At 45.1% G+C, this 19,344-nt stretch overlaps 1 protein-coding gene across 5 annotated transcripts in view; it reads right to left on the reverse strand.

Moving 5' to 3' along the window:
- The window catches only part of ASIC4 (acid sensing ion channel subunit family member 4), a 949,912-nt gene that overhangs the window by 547,104 nt on the left and 383,464 nt on the right, over positions 1-19,344 (reverse strand). For 3 of the 5 annotated variants that reach the window (XM_068246014.1, XM_068246013.1, XM_068246015.1), the window contains one exon: positions 6,866-6,978. The gene's annotated coding sequence lies outside the window, so the exon portion shown is untranslated. Of the gene's footprint in view, positions 1-6,865; positions 6,979-10,125; positions 10,161-19,344 lie in introns of those variants that run through there. The other 2 variants (XM_068246016.1, XM_068246018.1) reach the window with 2 other exon arrangements.

Consider the following 19,344-nt stretch of genomic DNA (forward strand, 5'->3'; position numbering starts at 1 on the left):
AACACTCTCATATAGCCCATTCACCCAATTACTCAAAACTCCATGAGTACAGTAGCTATCAATTATTCTAGTTACGGGGGGATTTCAGACTGATCAAGTGGTTAGGTAAAGAAGGGGGGGACACTCAGTTAACCCCATACACCCCACCCCCCATCATACCAATCCATAATCACTATTACCTAAAAATTACACTCCTCCCTACTAATCCTCACATTCAATTCTGTTCAAAAAAAAGCGAACAATTCCATCTCACTATTCAAGCCCTTAGGAATAATGGTATCTATCTGGAAGATCAATTTCGATTCACACCTTGACATCTTCTTAATATAGTCCCCCCCTCTCCCACTCTGTTTCACTACTTCCAGGCCAAAAAAGGTCGTTCCTTTAATGTTTCCCCCATGTACCTCCTTGTAGTGTTTCGACAGGGGGTGTCCCACACACTTCTTTTTTATATTGTTAAAGTGTTCCCCCACCCTACTTTGGAGTGACCTCTTAGTTCTCCCTATATATCTCTTCTGGCAGGGGCATTGTATACAATAGATTACACCACAGGTACTGCAAGTTATGGGTTCCCTAATTTTATATTTTACTGAATCTGGTGCCACAATTTCCAATATTCTACCAGGGTTGTCAGTTCTTTTACAGTTAAGGCATATTCCACATCTGGTAAATCCCTTTCTTCCTCTCCCCCCTCCATCGTCACTGTCCCCTTTTCTTTCATTAGCTGCTGTTGCTATAGAGAGTCCTATATTGGGTGCCTTTTTGAAGACCACCTTGGGGACATTTGGTAATTTGTCACCAATAGCCTTATCTTCCCTCAGCACATCCCAGTGTCTCCGTATTATATTAGTAACTTTATTTGACTGGGATGTGTATTGTAGGACAACACTGAAATCATTATGGTCCCAGCTTTGGTCCACCCTCGGGCCTAATAGACCATCTCTCTCTTTCCTTCTAATTGCCATTCTGGACTCTTCTATAAGTTCCTCTGGATATCCCTTCTCTAGGAGACAGTTCACGAGACCATCCGCTTCTCGGTCAAAATCTGATAAATTTGTACAGTTCCGGCGGAGTCTCGTGAACTGTCCCCCAGGGAACGTTCACTGGTTTATGGAACGTCTTTGATTGTAAGGTACACCCTTCCACATATAATTCCAAATCCAAAAAGTGGACAGTGTGTTCACTAATGTCCGCGGCAAATGAGATTCTCCAGTCATTATTATTAATATTCTCAATGAATCTATGTAATGATGGGGCACTACCCCTCCATATCAACAGCACATCGTCGATGAAACGACGCCAGAGGACCAGGTCCGCGCCCGGGCCATGTTCCCCATAAACATAATTTTCCTCCCATAGAGACATGAATAAATTTGCATACGCGGGCGCAAACCTGGTCCCCATCGCCGTCCCACCGACCTGCAAATACCAGCTCTCATCGAAGTGGAAGTAGTTGTGCTCCAAAATGAACCGGATTGATTTCAGTATAAATTCTTTCTGAGTTCTCTCCAAAGTCTCATCCTTATCCAGATAGAAACCCACAGCTCCAATTCCTCTTTCATGGTCAATTATAGTATATAGGGACGTCACATCTAATGTGCACATAATCCATCCCTCCTGCCACTGTAAGCCCCCCAAGGTGTTGATAATCTGCTTGGTGTCCGCAATATAGGCCTTTGTTATCTTCACTGATTTTTGAAGGAACGTATCCACGTATCTGGAGAGGTTCGCTGTCAGCGAATCCACCCCAGATACTATAGGCCTCCCAGGGGGGTTATTTAGACCCTTATGAATCCTTGGCAGATGATAAAACAGTGGTCTCCGTGGGAACCTTATATTCAAAAAGTCATATTCTTTTGGGCTTAGAATCCCACAACTCAATCCCTCGTCCAATATTTCCTTTAGTTGTCTAGAGAAGACGGCCGTTGGATCATGACCCAAGACGCGGTAAGTCTCTGGGTCACTCAACAGTCTATAAGCCTCAGTTCTATATGTATCTTCAGAGCGGAAGTGACGCGCGCTACACCAGGAGGCCAGCGTGAGAACACTAAGGGAACTGGACTGCAACGGAGCTCCAGGTTAAACTATTGAACTTCCAGGAAGGGTATGTGGAGTGTATAAGGATCCGCACATAGGACTGTAACTTGCACAACCCTGGGTTAAGCAATTGATCTGACTAATATCTATATTTCGTATCTGGAACATCGAACATGAATGGGGGCGGTCCACTAGAACGGTTGTCAGGTTGATCTGAGTCCCTATCAAGCCTCATATATTTATATAGGTAGTTGCTGGGGAAGGACTCATACATACTGGGAAGTACTACATCCGCCAAACTCTGAGGAAACCTGTGTATACACACACTTTTTTATATTTTTTATATTTTTTCATATTTTTATAATCTTTATTGAAAATTTTCTGAAGGGCCCTTCAGTGGTGTGTATGAAGGAACGGAGTGTAATGGATGAATGGATTGGGGCATGATACTCCTGTTTGTATATGTATTTTCATTTACATTTTTAATTAATTTAAAAATAAAGTGAACTGTTCTCAGGAGCGCGTGTTAGACGTTTATAATTGTAACTATTCAACACTACCTGAGGGTTTGAGGGATCCCTCTGTCATACACGCTGCTTAAGTGTTGGGGAAATCCCTCCAGCGCATGGTAGTTACCAATATTGTTTTTTTAAAAGACCTGTAGTTTTTGAGAAAATCGAGTAACAAATGTAAAGGAAAAATGTTTTTGGTTTTTTTTAAGTTTAAAAAACATTTTTCCCTTGCATTTTTAACATCAATTCTCTGAAAAATTACAAGGCTGTTTTGAAAAATTCTTTTTTTTTTTTTACTTGTTTGACTTGTTCCCACTCTTGCCCTTAACAGATACAGCAATTTTGGTAACAATAGTACGTATTGGGGCTCTGCTATTAACTGCTACAGTCTTACATAGTTACATAGTTATTTTGGTTGAAGAAAGACATACGTCCATCGAGTTCAACCAGAGAACAAAGTACAACTCCAGCCTGCTCCCTCACATATCCCTGTTGATCCAGAGGAAGGAGAAAAACCCTTACAAGGCATGGTCCAATTAGCCCCAAAAGGGAAAAATTCCTTCCCGACTCCAGATGGCAATCAGATAAAATCCTTAGATCAACATCATTAGGCATTACCTAGTAATTGTAGCCATGGATGTCTTTCAACGCAAGGAAAGCATCTAAGCCCCCTTTAAATGCAGGTATAGAATTTGCCATAACGACTTCCTGTGGCAATGCATTCCACATCTTAATCACTCTTAAGGTGCGTACACACGCCGGACTGGAGGCAACGACGGGTCCGTCGTTACCTCCCGCTGGGTGGGCGTGCCAACGACAGTTCGGCGTGTGTACGCACTGTCGGCGGACTGATACGGCTGCTTCCGAGCGATCCGCCGGGCGGATCGCTCAGAAGCAGCCGTATCAGTCCGCCAGATCGCTCAGAAGCAGCCGTATCAGTCCGCCGACAGTGCGTACACACGCCGGATTGTCGTTGGCACGCCCACCCAGCGGGAGGTAACGACGGACCCGTCGTTGCCTCCAGTCCGGCGTGTGTACGCACCTTTACTGTAAAGAACCTTTTCCTAAATAAATCGCTAAAACATTTTTCCTCCATGCGCAGATCATGTCCTCTAGTCCTTTGAGAAGGCCTAGGGACAAAAAGCCCATATATTGCCCTCTGATGTATTTATACATGTTAATTAGATCCCCTCTAAAGGTGCGTACACACATGCGACTATAGTCGTTTGAAACGATCGTTATCCGATCCTTTCAAACGACGATCGTTTGAAAAAAAGCAGCCAACGACCATGTAGTCTAACGACGGACGAGCTAGATCGTTTAAAACGAATGATCTAGCTTGGCGGATTTTTCCCAACGACGATCGTTTGCAAAAGTAGTACATCGTTGGAAACGATCGTTCGTACTAGACTTGACATGCGCATTTCACTATTTCTCCATGTCAAAATCACAAAGGACCGGCACCACACAAAGTGAATAAAGCTCAGTGGTTGTTTGTGCAACTTGACAAAGGCCTTACAGGCCGAAACAGCGGGCTGTCGTTGCCCTTTTATTGCTTGATGCTACAATAAACCACTGAGCTTTATTCACTTTGTGTGGTGCCGGTCCTTTGTGATTTTGATATTGTTTGACCCCTAGGTACAGGGGTGAGGACCTGGCACACCTTTATCTTGGGAAAGTCTTTTTGGTGGTGCTCCTGAGCTGTTGTTTCTACTATTTCTCCATGGAACTTTTCATTTTTATGCGCAGGCGCAGTAGTTACTTTTACGTGATGTAACGTTCTTTCTAACGATCTGATCGTTACACACCTTTTAAAACTGACTTTACTTAGGTCGTTCTTTCATCAATTAAAAGTTCGTTCGTCGTTGACAACGAACGATCGTGGTCGCATGTGTGTACGTAGCTTAAGGCTTCTTTTCTCTAGACTAAATAAACCCAGTTTATCTAACCTTTCTTGGTAAGCGAGACCTTTCATCCCACGTATCAATTTTGTAGCTCGTCTCTGCACCTGCTCTAAAACTGCAATATCTTTTTTGTAATGTGGTGCCCAGAACTGTACAAAATTATGTGCAATTTTGCGAAAATATGAATGGATTGCACAAAAGGAATTGCATTTCCAAATTGTAATGACTTATGGCTCTAATTGCAAACATTTACGTGTAATTTTGCACAATCGTAATTAGGACATTTCGATTATCACTAATCATCACTTCTTTTTACACTCTTTCACTCCCAAATGACTTTTCATTCTTTAAAGAAAAACTATAACCAAAATAATGTAATGAATGAAATTGCTTATTTGTTTTTATAATGTACATTTATAATTTAGTCAGTGTTTGCTCGTTGTAGAATATTTCCTCTCCCTGATATGCTTTCTGAAATTTATCACAGGCGGCAACATCTTTAGTACTGGCAGGTGATCTTTGCAGAAGGTTATTGAGAGTACTAAAGTCAGTAGAAAATATCTCTAGCCTCCCAGAATGCTCTGGAGGGAGAACTTTGCACAATAATCACCCAAGGCTGTAAGATCACTTGGACGACAGGACTACATACCATAATGCATTAATATATACGGTAGCTAAAGGAAGTAATTCTGATGCCTAAAGCAGGATATTTAACATATCCCTCCATTGGTTGCCAGTTGGCTAAGGATTCAGTTTAAAATTCTCACGCTTGCATACAAAGCTCTACACAAGTTGTCACCCCCATACATTTCCTCTGTAATCTCCAGATGCCTCCCCACCCGGATCCTCTTCACAGGAGACCCTTTTGTCCTCCAGCCTGGTCACCTCCTCTCACTCTCGCATCCAGGACTTCTCACGGGCTATCCCTTTCCTTTGGAACTCTCTCCCTCAGCCGGTGCATCATGCTCCGAGTCTGGACACCTTCAAACGTGCTTTGAAAACTCACCTGTTCAGACAAGCCTATAATTTGCTATAAGCAGCACTGAAGGAACACTGTCTCACCCACTAACCCCTGTGTTTCCTTCCCTATTGTTTCCTTCCCACTACCCTCTACATTCAGACTTTCCTAGCCGTTTTTACATAACGCATACGGGCAGACTTTGCGCATAGAAACGGCTACTAATAGCCTCGTTCACATGTATGCTTATGAGACACATACATTTCTCATCCGCATTGCTGCACGTAGTTCTGTGCGTCACGCACAGAAACGGACGCAATGAAAGTCTATAGTTGCGTATCAAAAACCCGTACCATTTTGTTTTTAGCGTACGTTTTCCTCTGCGTTTCCCATAATTCTTTTCTGTTTCCTGTGTGAAGTGTGTGTGCAAAACGCAATAGAAAACACATTTGAATGCAAGAAAAACGCATACAAACGCATGCGTTTTTCAAGTTGCGTTTCTTTGAATTTCGATGCGTTCTGTAAACGCTGACAGTATGAACAGAGCCTTTTTATTGTAAGCTTGCAAGGGCAGGGACCTCCCCCTAGTGTTTCTCATACTGCTGTAATTTAACATGCACATGTACCAACTACACATCAATAATGTATGTATTTGTATTTCTACTATTCAATGCCATGACTGACTGTACAGTGTCTTGTATTTCTTATGTATATTTGGTCCCCATTATTTGTTTTGTACTATGCACAGCGCTACGGAAGATGTTGGCACTATATAAATACAAAATAATAATAATTTTACGCAAAAGAGGGTATACTGAATAATTGACTGCATTCTACTACATGTTGTTACAGTTCCTCTTTAAAGAGACACTAAAGCGGAAAAAAAATTATGATATAATGATTTGTATGTGTAGTACAGCTAAGAAATAAAACATTAGGAGTAGAGACAAAAGTCTAATATTGTTTCCAGTACAGGAAGAGTTAAGAAACTCCAGTTATCTATGCAAAAGAGCCATTGAGCTCCATGACTATCAAAGTTGCAGAGAGCTCTGTCTTCTGAACCTTGTTATCTCAACTGTCAGTCACTGTATTTTCTTTTTCTCGCCAGAGGACAGGTCAATAGTCCACTAGCCTGCTCCTGTAAAATCATTTAGAATGCTGAGTAGTGTGTAAACTGCACATATTAGAGAATGATGCAATGTTATTAAAAAAAACAATATAATTGAAAATAAAAATATGAGAATTTATTTTCTACTAATGTTCTAATAACTCTCCATATTACACAACCAATTCATTATATCATTTTTTTTTCGCGTCAGTGTCTCTTTAAGTGAACTTCATGTTCAGTAGCTTCCTTTACAGTCAGGGTTCTGCACTAAACCGATTCCAGATAGTAAAAGCAAATTTTATTTTAATTTTTGTATATTATCTAGTAAAAGCGGAACATCTCTTACCTGGTTAATGAGTCCACCACTATTCCTGTTTGTAAATGATCAAAGCACTGTGCACATGTGTGTAGATATACTGCTGAGAAGCCTCAGGCCTGGCTTTCATGTCGCTACGATACCTGTATGTATAAATGGCATAGAACAGTGTCTGTTGTCATGTTAATTTCCTTGTTACTCTCATCAGAAATGTGAAATGAGCATAAAGGAGGATGTGGCCCCGATGCAGCACACCGTATAGTAAAACATGCAAGGACGCATACCAAGGACGTTCAGGGCTGGGGTACATTACCATGCACTGCATTTGGGTCATGATTAGGTCAAAGCAACCCAAAAATGGCACAGGGGCATAACTACAGGGGAGCAGCCCCGCTACAACCAGAGAGGGTCCAGAGCTGTAAGGGGCCCCTATTACTACTTTACTTCCACTGAAAAAGGACTCGCACCCGACCCACACTGGCAGCCCGCTACCCGCACCTGACCCGCTTTCTGGGGAATCTGGTGCCCGCACTGACCCACACCCGTAGCCCTGCTACCTGCCCCCGACCCGCAACCCGCTTTCTGGGGAATCTGGTACCTGCACCTGACCCACACCCGTAGCCCTGCTACCCACCCGCAACCCGCTTTCTGGGGAATCTGATACCCGCACCCAACCCACACCTGCAGCCCTGCCACCCGCCCCCGACATGCAACCCACTTTCTGCGGAATCTGGTACTTGCACCCGATCCACACCCGTAGCCCTGCTACCCACCCGCAACCCGCTTTCTGGGGAATCTGATACCCGCACCCGACCCACACCTGCAGCCCTGCCACCCGCCCCCGACATGCAACCCACTTTCTGCGGAATCTGGTACTTGCACCCGATCCACACCCGTAGCCCCGCTACCCGCCCCTGATCCGCTTTCTGGGGAATCTGGTACCCGCGCCTGACCCACACCTGCAGCCCAGCTACCCACCCCCGACCCTGGAAAGATTTGCATATCATTGATCATCCCTACGCCTTACTAAGGCAGCCCCAGACCAGCAAACGATTTGGAAAACAAAGATATATTTTCATAGTCTGCATGACTGAAGGTGAGGCAAAGCCATGGGGCGTAACTAGGAATTACTGGGCCCCTCTGCAAAACTTTGGATGCCCCCCCCCCCCACTTTCTGCACAGGGGGACTGAAACACTATCTTATTCAGTTGGTTAGTGCACACTTAAATGTGCTTTCCCCATGCAGATAAAAACAGACAGCAGTGAAGTGTTACACATAGGATAGGGGGGTGGGTAGAGGCTGGGTGTTTATTGAGGATCAAACAACAATCTGGAATGAGATGGAGTCAGGAGAGTAGCAATAGGGGTTGCAGAGGTAGCGCCCACATCGGGGCCCTTGGGCCAGAGGGGTCCCGAAGGGCCCTCCCTCAACTACAGTATTAGCTTTCTATTGGTTCTGTGCTCATAATAATCACTTCTACTGTATAGATACTTTGAATAGTGGTAATCATTAACAAACCATTCCCCCTCCCCTTCTTGCACCTCTGACACTGTAGTTGCCATTGGCAGGTTTTGTTGCGCCGTATCAATTGTTACATATAGAGTGCTTGGGAGGGCCCCATTGTAAAACTTGCATCGGGCCCACAGCTCCTTAGCTACGCCACTGGATGGCGGGCATTCTTTCATTAGGGGAGGGTCGTAACTACATAAAATCTAACATAACACAACATTATATTACTCAGAAATAACATCAATGTATATACAATGCAGCATATCACAGATCGAATCAGTGAATAATGGCGCACAGCGCCTATGCATAAAAATGGTGCAGCATTAAAAAGATACGGATATCGCTATTTATCGTTAGTACTGCATAATAATGGCGCACAGTCAAAAGAGAAGAAAAACGGCACACACTAACGTTATTTATCAATAGTGCTGTTCATTTGCGAAACAGCAGACGTTATTGCCCACAGTAATGTTATTTATCAATAGCGCCCTACATAAGCCAAACTGCAGATATTATTTAACTGCAAAACGGTGAATGGATTTAATGTAACACTGTCAAGGTTAGGGTTAGGCACCACTGCGGCGGTCTTAGGGTTAGGCACCACCAGGGGGGTGGTTAGGATTAGGCACCACCAGGGGGGGTGGTTAGGATTAGGCACCACCAGGGAAGGGGTTAGGATTAGGCACCACCAGGGGGGTGGTTAGGGTTAGGCACCACCAAGGGGGGGTGGTTAGGGTTAGGCACCACCAGGGGGGGGTGGTTAGGGTTAGGCACCACCAGGGGGGGTGGTTAGGAATAGGCACCACCAGGGGGGTGGTTAGGGTTAGGCACCACCAGGGGGGGTGGTTAGGGTTAGGCACCACCAGGGGGGTGGTTAGGATTAGGCACCACCAGGGGGGGTGGTTAGGATTAGGCACCACCAGGGGAGGGGTTAGGATTAGGCACCACCAGGGGGGTGGTTAGGGTTAGGCACCACCAGGGGGGGGGTGGTTAGGGTTAGGCACCACCAGGGGGGGTGGTTAGGGTTAGGCACCACCAGGGGGGTGGTTAGGATTAGGCACCACCAGGGGGGGTGGTTAGGATTAGGCACCACCAGGGGGGTGGTTAGGGTTAGGCACCACCAGGGGGGTGGTTAGGATTAGGCACCACCAGGGGGGGTGGTTAGGATTAGGCACCACCAGGGGGGGTGGTTAGGATTAGGCACCACCAGGGGGGTGGTTAGGGTTAGGCACCACCAGGGGGGGTGGTTAGGATTAGGCACCACCAGGGGGGGTGGTTAGGATTAGGCACCACCAGGGGGGTGGTTAGGCACCACCAGGGGGGTGGTTAGGGTTAGGCACCACCACGGGGGTGGTTAGGGTTAGGCACCACCAGGGAGGTGGTTAGGGTTAGGCCCTACTGGGGGGGGGAGGGGGTTAGGGATAGGTACAGAGAGGGTTCTTTGTGTTAATGCTAAATAACGATAAGGCTTTAACGCTAAATAACAATAAGGCTTTAACGTTAAATAGCGATAAGCGGCAAACGGATTAGCGGCAAAACCGTGCGCCATTATTCACAGGCGCCATTTTCAGATGGATCCATCACAGATAACAACAATCTGCATAACACGTGCTCATCATGTCTGCTACATGCAATGTCCTAAAATCACTGAGCTGAGTATCAGGGAAGCTGCCCTGTGACTACACTTGTTCTCTTTACTTCCTTAGCATATGACAGATTAAAGAATGTCTCTAACAAGTAAGGTTTAGTAAACAATAACTTAGAAAAAGAATCATCTTACCTGGAATCAGATGCAGGGCATCCTTTCATTAGGGCAAGGTCAGTGTAACTACATAAAATCTCCCCACCAACCAAGAAAGGACAAGTGGTTCCCCCTCAGAGGAAGTGCAACAGGTATGCTGGGGGGAGAGGACTTGAGTGTCCTCTCTATAGAATCCCAGGAGTACAAATCTGGATCTGTTATGATTATTTCAATATATGAAACTGACAGTAAAACAGATTAGTTTTTGTTTATTTTGGGGGGTGCCTGTTTTACACATACTTTACAGAATCGCTGCACACATTTTCTCTATCAATTACATTAGCTACTGTAATAAAACATGCATATTTTCACACATACAGACACACATGGTGTACAGAAAACACATACAGAAAATCGCACACAGAAAACTGACAGGCAAGTGTGCTCCCAGCCTCAGCTTATTACACTCACTCTGTCCATCTCTGATGGAGCAGAACTGGCTCTGCAGCCTTCTCCAGGATCACTACAGGACAGAGCACTTGGGGAGGGGAAGAGAGCTTAGGGGCTGGGCGCTGTACACAAACAAGAGCCTGCTGCACACTGAATACGGACTGTCTAGAAATCATTGTTTACAAAACTAATACTTATCAGTGGCTGAGCAGATACAGACATTACAACAATTTTGCAGGGAGAAAAAAAGTTTTTTTGTCTCTGTGCCCTTAGTTGTGAGTCTCTCAGGACATGCAAAAGAAACTGCTGCCCCCCAGGGCCCCCTGCAGCTTCTGGGACCCTTGCATCTGCATCCCTTGCAGGGGCTATTGTTAAGCCCCTGGCCATGGCCCTTCTCCTTCTACTCACTCCAGAAAGTCGGAAGGTAATTTGCACAAACAATTGTCCCTGAATGTGACCACTAATGACCAGACTGTACTTCAGTCATTGTATGGTGGCCTGGATGCAGAACTGTAACAAGACAAGACATCGATTGTCGTTGCTGTAGACTTGCGCGCAACATACCGGCGGGCTGTATCAGCGAATCTGTGTTGTTATTCTTTTCCAGTCCTCCTTTGATCTTTCCAATTATCGAGGGCTAAAATGGGAATGCTTTGTGATTCTGTATAGTTAGCATGGTGATCTTACAGCAAGGGTGGGTGGCAAGAAAGGTTGTCCGCCCCGAGGCATTCTCTGGACCTCAACATCCCCAGAGATAGCTAGAGGTCACCATGAGAAGACCTTTCCTCATAACAAGTCTAACACATCACCCGCTGGCCAGGACGAGTGATCCACACTTCATTCAATTCCCGGCACTGAACTGGAGACCAGGAGACACGACTTTCTCATTCACGGTTCAGAGGCAGCTACCAAAACAATTTTGTTCAAAGATGAAAAATAAAAAATAAAAATATGAGCTTATGTCTCCGACGTATGATGGCATGTAAATTGTAGCAACGTTGGTTTCAAAATAACTTCATGACACTGTGAAAGGGGTTAGGTGCTTTAAAGCAGCAGGGACAGTCATACTATTGCAGGAGAAAAAAAATATATATTCAGTGGGATGCGAAAGTTTAGGCAGCCTTGTTAATCTTTAAGATTTTCCTGTATAAATCATTGGTTGTTACGATAAAAAATGTCAGGAAAATATAACATATAGGAGACACACACAGTCATATTTGAGAAGTGAAATGAAGTTTATTGGATTTACAGAAAGTGCGCAATAATTGTTTAAATAAAATAGGGCAGGTGCATACATTTGGGCACTGTTGTCACTTTTTTTGATTCCAAAACCTTTAGAACTAATTATTGGAACTCAAATTGGCTTGGTAAGCTCAGTGACCCCTGACCTACATACACAGGTGAATTCACTTATGAGAAAGAGTATTTAAGGGGGTCAATTGTAATTTTCCCTCTTCTTTTAAAGAGTAGCAACATGGGGGTCTCAAAACAACTTTCAAATGACCTGAAGACAAAGATTGTTCACCATCATGGTTTAGGGGAAGGATACAGAAAGCTGTTTTAGAGATTTCAGCTGTCTGTTTCCGCAGTTAGGAACATATTGAGGAAATGGAAGACCACAGGCTCAGTTCAAGTTAGGGCTCAAACAGTCAACCCACAGACCATCACCAAAGAACTTCAACATCATCTTACTGCAGATGGAGTCACTGTTCATCGTTCAACCATCCAGCGCACGTTACACATGGAGATGCTGTATGTGAGAGTGATGCAGAGTAAGCCTTTTCTCCACCCACAGCACAAACAGAGCCGCTTGAGTTATGCTAAAGCACATTTGGACAAGCTAGCTTCATTTTGAAATAAGGTGCTGTGGATTGATGAAACTAAAATTAAGTTATTTGGGCATGACACAGGGAGTTATGCATGGAGGAAAAACAACACCGCATTCCAAGAAAAAGACCTGCTACCTACAGTAAAATATAGTGGTGGTTCCATCATGCTGTGGGGCTGTGTGTCACACTCACCGCCTTGGTCTCCCGCGGGGTTCTCGGGTGCGCTCTCTAGTGTGCATGCGCGGAGGGTCTCTGGGTCTTGTAGTCTCTCTTCCGGCTTGGTGTATGGCGTGCGCGCACGCGAATAGCGTTGTGCGTGCGCAAAGTGTTGCGCGCGCTCTGCACGTGCGCAGGGCACTAATTTCGGCGCCAATGCACAGTATAAAAGCAGCACTGCCCCTAACTGCAGTGCTGCTAGTTCTGACAGCTTGGCTAGCCTGTTGGTGAACCGTTCCTGCCCTGCTCTGATTCTGATCTGATCTCCTGTTGTGACCTTGACCTGTGACTCCGACTACCTCTGATCTCCGCCTGCCCTGACCTTTGGCTCTGTCTCCTGGATTACTGTTGTCTGCCGCCTGCCCTGACCTCTGGCTTGTGACCCCGACCTCCGCTGAACGCCGCCTGTCCTGGACCTCTGGCTCTCGTCTGACCAAGTTTTCTCCACAACTAGTGTCACCTGTTCTCCTGACCACTTGCTGAGGTAATCCCAGTAGTGACCTGGTAGGGCACTAGGCAGCGAAGTTCCGCATCCCCCTCCTGGGGGTGTGGTCCTGCATTCCCCTCAAGGGTGTGTGGGTGAAGACCCGTGGTCACCTAGACTCCACTACTGAGTAATAGAGATGGCCCGAACGGTTCCAGGTGAACTTTAGGTGGTTCGCGTTCGCTCCCCCATTGAAGTCTATTGCGGTTCTCGAAAGCTCGCGCGAACCGAACCTTCCGCGAAAGTTCACGAACAGGGTTCGCGAACCGAAAATCGGAGGTTCGCGACATCACTACTGGGTAACACCTCTTCCTTCGTGGGAAGGTCAACAGGGACTGAAGAGAAGTCCGAATCAGTCTTAACAGTAACGAGCAGCCTAGTGCCCTACTAGGTCACTACTGGGATTACCTCAGCAAGTGGTCAGGAGAACCACTCATATCTTGTCAAAAATCCTAAGCAAACCTAATGAGTGCAAAATGTCTAAAAGCTGATTGGCAGTAAATGTTCACGTTTAGGACAAATCTGCTGGCAGGGAAAGGGTTAAAAGGAAATAAATATGGCAGCCTACATATACCTCTCACTTTAGTTGTCCTTTAACACAACTACTGCATTGGATTGGTCACTTTCCAGGCTGCATAAATTAACATAAATCTAGAATAAAATTATCATAATATCTGGATTATTAACATCCATCTCTCTACTATCTGGAATCAGCATTAATTCCTTTAGTTGACCTCCTTCAAGTCATGTGACTACATTTTTTTTTATGACAGTATTCAGAAACATCGATTCACACACAAGAAAAGGTAACATCTGAACGCTGTGATTACTAAGCCACCAGATGCGGCCCTCATTTTGGTGTTGACAAGGTCACTTTAACCCCGCCACACACTCACGGGGACTATTCTTCGCTTTAGATATAGCCCGGGCAGCAACCTAGATTCAGCTTGTCTCTCCACGGGTTGTGTGCAGGGGAAATAGAAACAACACAGCAAAAAAAGCACAGAAAAAAAATCAATAACTAAGAAATCGATTTGAATAACAGAGCAGCAAGGGAAAAAATAAAAACTTTTAGAAAATGTAAAGCATGGAACAAAGTATAAATCAGGGGACGATAATCCTGCATGAATGAAGCCATGGGGGGGGGGGGGGGGGGGGGGGGGGTGAGACGAGGAGGGGAAGGGGGGGTGGGAGAGTCAGTGGGTGCCATAAGCAAACTACTGGTGGTGTGGGCAGTACACAGACATTGGAAGCAGAGCCATAGCTTTCTGATTCATAATGTCCTTTTGAATTCAAATTTGTGTCTTGAATTGTTACTTAACCAGTTTTTCTCCAATCGACCGAAGCTTGTCCTAAATTTATCCAACTGGAAGAGAGAGGAAGGGAGAGAGAGAGAGGAGCCAGCAGCCACATCAAAGAACTTTCGTTATAAAATTGACAGACAGGGTGCTGCATTAGTCTTGGCGTAATTTAGAAAGAGCAGTGATCAGGTGATAAACTGACATTGCTGATGTGATGAAACACCTCCAGCATATTTATTAACTGATTGTTTTCGGTGGTGATCAGTGCTTTGATGGCCTATCATCGTGAAAGTGCTGCAGTGGCGGGGATATGGAGAGAAACTACCTCTGCCCACTAGAGCGAGGAGATGACCCAGCATCAGCAGGGGTGGGGGCTGGGCCAGTACCAGCTCTTGTGCTTTAGTTCTGCCCCTGTTGCACACCTGCTTAACCTCTTGCTGACTGCCTAACGCAGAATAGCGGAGGGTGCGCTGCTCTCTTGTTCCTGCGCGACGCATATATGCATCATCTCGCAAGGAACGAGATTTGACGGGAGCTTGCACGAACGCTCACTCCCGTTAGCGTGCACAGCGGGCCCTGGCAATCAGCCTGCCAGCCAGTGATCGGCGCTGGCAGGCTGTTTATTTTAGTAATTATTTCGTTAATCTCCCTGGTGTTATGATTACGGTATTTCCAGATTTAAGGTCAATTTTTCACAAGCTTTTAGACCCTAAAAGCAAGAAAGAAAAAAACCAAAAACATACCACAGAGAGATCCTGCATATAACTCACTCAGGCTCGGGATTTTTGTCCGGATCCATTCCGCTGGGCAGAACGGTCCGGAAAATTAGGGGCTGCAGCATTTTTTTAGATCCGTGGACCGGAACGTATCCGTACCAACGGACGCATGTGAATGGATCTATAGATTAACATTGGATCCATTCACATCCGTTCCGTTGGTACAGTATACGTTCCGGTTCCGATACGCAAAAAAAAACGCTAATGTGAACCAGGCTGCCTTTTTCCTTTGATTGGTGCGGGGAAATACACCTTGAGTGTGAAATTACCCAATTTGTTCATTATTTTTACCTGCATTGATCTACTTACATATTATTTTGGACTTTGTACATTGTTCTCTCTTAGCTGTGGTCTTCCTATCACACCCAATGGCGCAGATTTTATTTTGTTGCTGTAACGATCGGTGGGCGCAGAGAGTATCTGATTACCGGTGATCTGCAGTATCACCGGAAATACAGATATATACCAGATTATAAGTGATCTGCAGTCTCACCGATAATCCGATAAACAAGCTAACCTCTGTTCACCTGAGTAGAGTGTAGTGTTTGGTGTAACAGTAACACTTAGAGGACAAGGCCTCAATGCAGCAAGGAGTACTGCACAGATTCCTTCTGCAGACCTGAGCTCTCCAAGATGGGAGAAGTCAGACTGACAGTAGGAAGGTATATCTGAAAGTGACCCTCAGGAGGAAGGATCGCTAACAGAGCGAGGAACTGCCTCTAACGGTAAGGTCGGTTCTCGAGGTCGGACAAGCCAGGTCGTACACACACGGACAGATAAAGTACAAGATCAGGAGGCAAAGGCGGAGTCAAAGTACAGGCAGGGTTCAGCAACGAGGTATCAGATATATCGGGGTACAAAATCAGGAGGCAGAAACAGAGTCAAGGAACGAGCCGGGGTTCGGCAACAGAGTATCAGAAATATCGAGGTACAAGATCAGAGTTCAGGAGGATAGTCAAAGCAGGCAAAAGTCATAACATATAATCACAATCAAACTAGTACTTTAGCTATCAACAGAATCTAGCTAAGTGTAGGATTACAGCTCCAGCTGGTCCCGGCACACTTAAGGATCTGACTACAGGTCTGAGTGCTCCCACATATGTGATCGCACGCCAGACAAAGAGCAAGTGAACAACCAGCAGTATATATACTCTAGGACCTTTCCAGGACCTCCCTAATTGCTGGTCCAATGAGAGCAGTGGAATTTGTCAGCTGACCCAGCTGGTCAGCCGACACCCTTCTAACTGCTATTTAAACTCTGCCTCTGTGCTCGCGCGCGTGTAAGTCTGAATCCTGGTGGACTATCAGTCCCAGCCACACCAGTACTGTCATGCAATGTATCTAGTGCGGGGGCCGCCTCTGATGCGGATTCCGCCGTTACCAATGCGGATTCCGCCGCACTGCCCATGCGGCATGCGGCGTTTTTTCCCCGTTGTGACGCCATGCTGGACGCGGAAACAGCCGCCTCACCTCGAGAGACGGCGGCTTTTCTGCGTTTCCTCACAGTTGCATATGGGCCTATGTTTAAAGGACCACTATTACAAAAAAAAAAAAACCTTAGTAGATGGCAGTTTCTCCACCCAACTGCCAAAAAACTGTGCAGCAAGCAGGGAAGCGGGCCAACATATTTGTATAAATCCTTTTCAGGGAGTGTTTTTATAAAGAATAAAGGCCATGCTGAGAATCCCCCACCAGGAAATGAGCTGTCGTTAATATCAGATTTCTACTACTAACTGTAAGTGACAGCAACATAGGAGAACAGTAATTTATGGCTCATTTTACTCAGGAAGAAACATACTTCTTATTTGTATGTGTTTGCGTGTATTTTAAATTGTACACTTTTTCGCGATAGTGGTCCTTTGATAGGGCCTGATTTCTCTGATATAAATTTGAGGAGTCGGACTGCTGCACAGTGAGAAGTTGTAGTTTCTGCCTGGAGTTAGACTTTGTTTGTAGCAGGCCCGGCCTCGGGGTGTGAGAGGGATGCCAGCGTGACCGTGTGCCAGGAGAAGGAGCTGGCAGGACTCAGCCCGGCTATTCCGCGCACACATTTATCAAAGTAGCAAAACACTTCTATCATATTTAGCACAGATTACTTTTTAAAGGTGTCATCTATTATACTCTATGTGAAGGTGCATTTTTCCTGCTTATGTTTCCCCCAAGTGTGCATTCCTGTCTAAGCAAGAAAACGGAAATATTTTCTTTGGCTCAGTTTATGAATAAGCAGGATAACATTTAAAGAGGCCCTGTAGTGAGATATTGAAGAATGTAGTATATATAGTGAAATATTCAGAATACCCACTTTTACATTCATTTTCCTGGCTTCAACATCCAAAACACTCCCTCTCTGTATGTATATATATATATGTATATATATATATATATATATATATATATATATATATATATATGTATATATATATAGCGCTGTATATTGCTATGCAGCCCCACTCGGCACATTCTGGGAGACCAAGCGTGGTTTCTGCTGGCTTCGGAACAAACAGTAAACAAACATTCCACAGAGCTGCACCTGCCAGCAGTAATGATGATGCCACCTGTGATACATTTCAGAATGTAAATCAGGGTGAAGGAAAACTTTACAATGTGCAAACACTGATTAAATAAGTTATAAAGTAAGGCCTCATTCACTTTGTCAAACGCAGATGGCAGTGCGATCGGAATGCAGCGCCCGTGATCGTACACCATCTGTGCCGCCCTGGGTTGCACTGCTGATCCCATTCCCTACAATAGCGCATAGATTCTGAACACCAGACAATGCAGTCTCTGCACTACTCATGTGCTTGCTGATGATCACACCCCATATGCGCTGCCAAAATGCACAAGGCAATGCGTATAGTGTGAACAAGGCCTAAAATTGTAAACAAAAATTAAGCAATTTTATTCATCACATTACATACTTGTGAAGTTCCTCTTTAAAGTGAATCTGAGACAAAGGGAGGTAAAGAATTGATACTTACCTAGGGCTTCCTCCAGCCCCATGGACACCGCTGCCTCCCTTGCCACCCTCCTCGGCAGCTCCAGTCATCTGTAATCATTCAAATCGGTATTTCCGATCAAAACCTGGAAAAAGGAAATTGGATTTCTGCAGGAATGCTGCATTACTGCAACTCAGTAATTTTAGGCCAGACACAGAGCTCGGGAGCATTGAACCAATCAGAGAATGTAGAGTCAACTCGGAAACATTGAACTAATCAGAGAATGTAGAGTCAACTCAGAAGCATATGGACCAATCAGAGAATGCTGAGTCAACTCGGAAGCATTGGACCAATCAGAGAATGTAGAGTCAACTCGGAAACATTGAACTAATCAGAGAATGTAGAGTCAACTCAGAAGCATTGGACCAATCAGAGAATGCAGAGTCAACTCGGAAGCATTGGACCAATCAGAGAATGCTGAGTCAACTCGGAAGCATTGGACCAATCAGAGAATGTAGAGTCAACTCAGAAGCATTGGACCAATTAGAGAATGTAGAGTCAACTCGGAAGCATTGGACCAATCAGAGAATGTAGAGTCAACTCAGAAGCATTGGACCAATTAGAGAATGTAGAGTCAACTCGGAAGCATTGGACCAATCAGAGAATGTAGAATCAACTCGGAAGCATTGGACCAATCAGAGAATGCTGAGTCAACTCGGAAGCATTGGACCAATCAGAGAATGTAGAGTCAACTCGGAAACATTGAACTAATCAGAGAATGTAGAGTCAACTCAGAAGCATATGGACCAATCAGAGAATGCTGAGTCAACTCGGAAGCATTGGACCAATCAGAGAATGTAGAGTCAACTCGGAAGCATTGGACCAATCAGAGAATGTAGAATCAACTCGGAAGCATTGGACCAATCAGAGAATGCAGAGTCAACTCGGAAGCATTGGACCAATCAGAGAATGCAGAGTCAACTCGGAAACATTGGACCAATCAGAGAATGCAGAGTCAACTCGGAAGCATTGGACCAATCAGAGAATGCATAGTCAACTCAGAAGCATTGGACCAATCAGAGAATGCAGAGTCAACTCGGAAGCATTGGACCAATCAGAGAATGCAGAGTCAACTCAGAAGCATTGGACCAATCAGAGAATGCTGAGTCAACTCGGAAGCATTGGACCAACCAGAGAATGCTGAGTCAACTCAGAAGCATTGGACCAATTAGAGAATGCAGAGTCAACTCGGAAGCATTGGACCAA

The sequence above is a fragment of the Hyperolius riggenbachi genome, chromosome 7 (genome assembly GCF_040937935.1).
Source record: "Hyperolius riggenbachi isolate aHypRig1 chromosome 7, aHypRig1.pri, whole genome shotgun sequence".
Classification (NCBI taxonomy): domain Eukaryota; kingdom Metazoa; phylum Chordata; class Amphibia; order Anura; family Hyperoliidae; genus Hyperolius; species Hyperolius riggenbachi.